This window comes from Periplaneta americana, chromosome 9 (genome assembly GCF_040183065.1).
Source record: "Periplaneta americana isolate PAMFEO1 chromosome 9, P.americana_PAMFEO1_priV1, whole genome shotgun sequence".
NCBI classification, from domain to species: Eukaryota; Metazoa; Arthropoda; class Insecta; order Blattodea; family Blattidae; genus Periplaneta; species Periplaneta americana.
This window is the reverse complement of record NC_091125.1, coordinates 6,422,757-6,429,227: the sequence shown is the minus strand read 5'-3', so window position 1 is coordinate 6,429,227 and position 6,471 is coordinate 6,422,757.

The following is a 6,471-nucleotide window of genomic DNA, read 5'->3' as shown; positions in this document are numbered from 1 at the left end:
TCGACGCGTCCCTCTAGCTAAACAGAAGGAGATTGACAGTCAACTGGAGGGCATGATAGCAAGAGGGGTCATCGAGGAATCCGACAGCCCTTGGTCATCACCTGTGGTGCTGCTGAAGAAGAAGAATGGGAACCTGCGTTTCTGCGTGGACTACAGAAGACTGAATGACGTCACCAAGAAGGACCGCTTTCCACTTCCACGAATTGACGACACCTTGGACACCCTGGCAGCAGAAGAGTGGATCTCGACATTGGATCTCAAGCCAGGATACTGGCAGGTGGAGCTACATCCTGAGGACTAGGAGAAAACGGCATTCTCTACAGGCCAGGGACTATAGCATTTCACCGTTATGCCGTTCGGAGTCCGTAACGCCCCGGCTACATTCCAGAGACTAATGGAGTCCGCAATGAGAGGCCTGACATACGACACCTGTTTGTTCTACCTTGATTTCTTCATCGTGGTAGGCAAGACTTTTGGCGAACACCTGTTGAACCTGAGGAAAGTGTTCGAGACTGTGACAAGCCAGGCTGAAGTTGAACCCGAAGAAATGTCATCTGTTCCAGAAGAAGGTCAGCTACCTGGGGCACATAGTAGGGACCAACGGAGTGGCCACGGACCCGGAGAAGCTACAAGCCGTCAGAGGATGGCCGAGACCGAGGGACAAGCAGGAGTTGCGCCGTTTTCTCGGCCTCTGCACTTATTACAGAAGGTTCGTAGCTGGGTACGCAACATCGCTAAACCTCTAACCCAGCTGACCGAGGACAAACGACAATTCCAATGGACGGACGAGGCGGAGTCATCCTTCCAGTCACTGAAAGAGGCGCTCTGCACTGCTCCTGCACTGGGATATCCCATCCCTGGAAGGAAGTTCACACTAGACACGGACGCTAGCAACGTAGGCATCGGCGGAGTACTCTCTCAGGAACAGGACGAGCAAGAGAGGGTGATTGCCTACTTCAGCCGAACATTATCCAAGGGTGAGAGAAACTACTCCGTGACACGTAGAGAACTTCTTGCCAATGTGGAAGTCCTGAAGCATTTCCACAAATATTTGTATGGCCAGGAATTCCATCTGAGGACAGACCATTCTGCACTCACCTGGCTATTGGGCTTCAAGAATCTGGAGGGGCAGACCGCCCGTTGAGTTCAACTTCTGCAGGAATACAACTTCACCCCCGAACACCGCCAAGGGAAGAAACATTCCAACGCTGATGCTTTTATTACGACGCCCGTGCCCGCATGGCTGCAAACACTGCCTGAAAGTACAAGAGCCGGATGGCGCCCACGCAGTCCGAGCAATTGCCGCGCAGCCGAGTCCAGGATGGGATAACGCCGCCATAAGGAGGGAGCAGCTGGAGGATCGAAACATTGGACAGCTACTACGTGATGTGGAGTCCGGCCAGAGACCAGTATGGGCCGAAATCGCTAACCGTAGTACCACTTACAAGAGATACTGGGCCCAGTGGGAATCCTTCACTGTCAAGGACGGTATTCTGAAGAGGATTTGGGAGTCGACCGATGGAAGGACCCGCATAGAACAACTTGTCCTGCCCAGGAGCAAGGTAGAGGAAGTGCTGGAGAAGACTAATGCTGGAGTGACTGGAGGCCACCTGGGAGCCAACAAGACACTGGACTAGTTAAGGCAGAGGTTTTACTGGTTGCATTAGAGAACCGACACGGAACAATGGTGCCGAAAATGCGACACCTGTGGAACCAGTCGCGGACCAAGGACACGCAGCAGGGGAGCCATGCAGATATACAGCGTGGGAGCTCCTTTTGAGAGGATCGCCATCGACGTTGCTGGACCGTTCCCGGTCACGGATCGCGGGAACCGCTACCTGCTAGTCGCCATGGATTACTTCACAAAATGGCCAGAGGTGTACGCGATTCCCAACCAAGAGGCTTCGACGGTGGCCAACGCGCTGCTTGACAACTTCATCTGCCGATTCGGGGTGTCCCGGGAATTGCATAGCGATCAGGGGCTCAACTTCGAATCCAACCTGATGGGAGAATTGCTCGAGCGTCTAGGGGTGCATAAAACCAGGACAACTCTCCACCACCCACAGTCCGACGGCATGGTGGAACGATACATCAAAACCGTGGAGGAGCACCTGCGGAAAGTGGTGTCCAACCATCAGCGAGACTGGGATACCAGAGTTCCACTGTTCCTCTTGGCTTACAGAGCTTCGGTCCACGATACAACAGGGATGACACCGGGAACATGGTCTTCGGGAGAGAGCTGCGCCTGCCCTGTGATCAGCTGTTTGGCACGCCACCCAGCGCCGACCAGCCAGCGACTGACTATGTGGCAGAACTCACCGAGAAGTTGAATGGAGTCCACCAACTGGCTAGAGAGCACCTCAAGATGGCCAGCGATATGATGAAAGTGCGCTACGACAGATCAGTCAACTCTACAGGATTCCAGGTGGGCGACCTGGTGTGGCTGTATCGACCTACCAGGACCAAAGGAAAATCACCAAAGCTGCAACGTGCCTGGGATGGACCATACCGCGTGGTGACCCGGATCAACTACGTGGTGTACCGCATCCAGCGACAACCTCGAGGGAAGATGATGGTGGTGCATCTGGACCGATTAGCAGCATACCAAGGGACTGCCCGGGACGAGCAGCACTAAGGAGGGAGCAATGTGACAGCTGCACCGGGGTTCGAACGCGTGTCCGACAGGGCGCGCGCCAGACGAAACGCTGGTAAGGGGAGCATCTGCATGCTGAGAGGGCAGAGAGGTGTATTACGGCAACGCGGCGAGGGGAGGTTGCGCGCGCATCTCCTACTTGCCAAGTGAGGAAGGAAGCAAACTGCTACGTGCGGAGTGAAGGGTGGACGGACCCTCCCGTATCGTCCAGAAGTCTGTCGAAGTGGAGATATCCAGATAATTCGAGAGAGCTATCTCTGGACACCCGTAGAAATTTCTCGTAACTATGGTTTAGTTATAAAAGAAGAAAGGCGAGTGAACTTGAGGAGTTTATTCAGCCAGCCCGTCAGTAAGCCAGTGTTGTTACAGGCAGATCTGGACAGTAAGCGAGTTAGTCTTGTGTAGCAGTGAAGCCAGCTTCGAGACCAGAGCGCGACTTGAGTTGTGTCCGTAACTGTGGAGCCTGAAGCCCGGAGTTCGAGTGCAGTGGACCGCTGTTGGGGGACCTGAGTTCGAAGTGCAGCGGGTAGTCTCTGAAGGTCTGGGATTCGAGATTCTGTGAACGCGAGTGACTGAGCTAGAAGAACTAGCCAAGACAAACGAGCTGTGAACTGAAAACTGACAGTTCTGTGTTGTAAATAGTGCTTTGTGAATATTAGTTAAGATTAACAGTTCATTGTTGTTCGTAATAGTCCAAGTAAATTGTCATTGTCGTTTGTGGAGTGCAATAACGAACGCTGTGTTGCTGTGCGGAGAGCAAATCCCATTGTTGACGGGAGTGAAATTAAATTGTAGAGAATGAAGTGTTAATTGTTGAGATAATAAAATTACATTGCTGTTCAGTATAAAAAATTTACCATATTTTTCTTCGGATAGTTTTGTGATGAACACTATTGCATTGGACATTTTGCACTTTGACATTTTTGTACTGGACATTTTTGTATTGGACATTTTACACTTTGGACATTTTTGTTTTGGACATTTTGCTTCGGATATAATGACCTGGAACGGACTATACATATACTTTACAAATCATGAGTTTGTTTTCAATTTTATTACTTATTTCTGCTGCATTAATAACAACATTTGAGATATTCCTGTTGTGCTTATAGGCTATAACCAAATACTCTCCAATGATAATACTGGAAAGTTCATGGTAAAAGTGGCGAATAACTCAACAGTACTATCTAGCGGCAGGGATTGCAGGCAGCGACGATGACTTGACGATTAGCGCGATGAACTGTGATATGAGTTTTGTTCCTCAACAAACACGTGATGTCGTAAGGATTATTCTGATTATAGTTGCACACGATGTCAGTTAAAAATGGAATTGTTTGTTTTAGAAACTACGCTTGAAATTTCCAAAAGATAGAAATAGTGAGTAGTCATGTAAACACCAGTAGAATGTTACTTTGCTATTACAAGATTATTATTATTATTATTATTATTATTATTATTATTATTATTATTATTATTATTATTATTATTATTATTATTATTATTTTTATTATTATTATTATTATTATTATTATTATTATTATTATTATTATTATTATTATTATTATTATTATTGCTTCTACTACTACAGTTCTTTGCTTTTGTCTTTTAGATGTGCCATGCCCATATACTGTACTCCAACCCCGAGAAACTCTCTGCGGAATGAGACAAAGCGGGGTAATGCTGTGAATGGATGTTGATGTCATAAGGTGTCATAAGGTCACACACGTGGGTACTCGTATCTTTATTGGCTAGCTCTCACAGCACAAACAATAACATTGATAGATACATATTTATACTATCCTAGTTACAAAATTAGATCACCGTTAATCTCCTGGTCTTTTAATCCCTTCATACAGGAAATAACAAAGCAGGAGAGCGCATGGTTTTTAAACTGACGTTATAACGATAATATTATCTATTTCGCTCCAATAGATGACGCAATAGTAAGCACATTCCTTTTACGGTTGATCTCCTGGTTTGAGAACAGTAGGTATAGTCGGAGGCACCGATTTTGGTAGATGACCTCAATAACATTTCCAGTAGGCGAGCCAATGTTTTGAGAGAACTGCAAGAAAGAATTGCGATAAGGCTGTCTGTCGTTGTTTATATGCTCACACTCGCCTCTCGTATTGTTATTATTAATTAATAAACACACCACGGAACAGTCCGACTCAAAGAATAGCTTAAATACATGTAAATAACTTTCGTTTGCAATGATTTTACAATAAGTCTCCAACATTTTCTAAATTAAAAGGAAAAAGGATTGCATTGCGGATATATATAATCCTACCCTTACCAGATCAATATACAAGATTTGTCCAGCAATAATCTAGGGATCTTCTACTGGTGGTGCGACAATTCAAGTTAATAAAATTACGATTCTTCTTATTAATCAGAAAATGATTTGGTTAATTGGGTAAAATTGCATGCTGGGGAAGTTAGATTTATATAAAGGTATAATAAATAGAATTGTAATGGATATTACAAGGACAATAATTTCTTAACACGCACATTGTGAAGAGAACAGAGAAGATAGCATTTTAAAATATTCAAAATCGTACAAAATATCGGAGAAGCCAATTTTCCCTGCACAAATTGCACCAATTGAAAAATATAATTACCATTGACAATAAAATAATACTGTATTTTATGGATTCTAAAAAGTTGTTTATGAATCTAGAGGTATTGGCTGATGACTATACTAAATTCCAGCACAACATTCATTCAGAATATGTAGAAATTACACTTTGGATTTTACTAAATGTATAGGCCTACTATCAAAAGGTGTTAAGTGGTTTACGTCCAAACTTGTATGTTTTCAGGAGAGCAAATTTAGAGTTTGCAATTCACTGTAAATTCGTTCAGTGTAATAACATTCTGCGCTATTTGTGAGCGAACTATTGAACTTGGACGCACACTACTTGTAGGATACAAATAACTGAATGTCTAGTAACTATAAGTGGTGTTAGTCCATTTTTCAATTTTTGTGACTTACACCACTTGGCAGCCAACCCGCCCAAATATTGTACATGTGTTACCTGTGTTCATGTATCTTTGCGGTGTCCGATGTTTCATTTTTTAAAATATAGTTTATAGTACTGAAACTGCCATATTCAATTCGGACAAATTGTATTATTCGTAATTTTCGTCTCGAAAACTCCTAAGGTATCTAATTTAATTTTGAACCCATTTTTGTCCCACTCCACCACTTTAGGGGCAAAGTCGGACAAAAATAATAACTTATTCGTATAGTGCGATCGCAAAGATCCCTAGATATCGACTTTCATCGAGATCGGATGAAATGAGATTTCTTACTCCGTTTTGCCTTTTCATCAGCATGTTAGGATATGGTATTTAAAAAATCTAAGAATGTTTAACCAATATTGTAGAGAGTAACCTTCATTTTTAATTTTACATCTCTAGTTATATATACTTTAGTGAATTTTTAAAATCATCATCTCCTTTCTCTCTCCTCTCTGCTCGAAAGTAAAAAAAAAAACCTGAAGTTATTTGAAATTGAATTTTTTACTTTCCTTATACATTTTAGAAACAATTCTGAGAGATGAGATGAATAGTCTAACCCAATTTTATAAGTGAATCTTTCTTTTAAATTTTAAGGCTGCACGTCTGCTGGTTAAAAAAATAAATCGGTATAATTATTTTGGTCATTACTGCCTCCCATTTTCCATCCCTTAATGTTCGTATTTCGTAATACTCAGACTTATCTATTGACTAAGGATTAACATATTTCCATTTACAGATATATTTTCATATATATATATATATATATATATATATATATATATATATATATATAT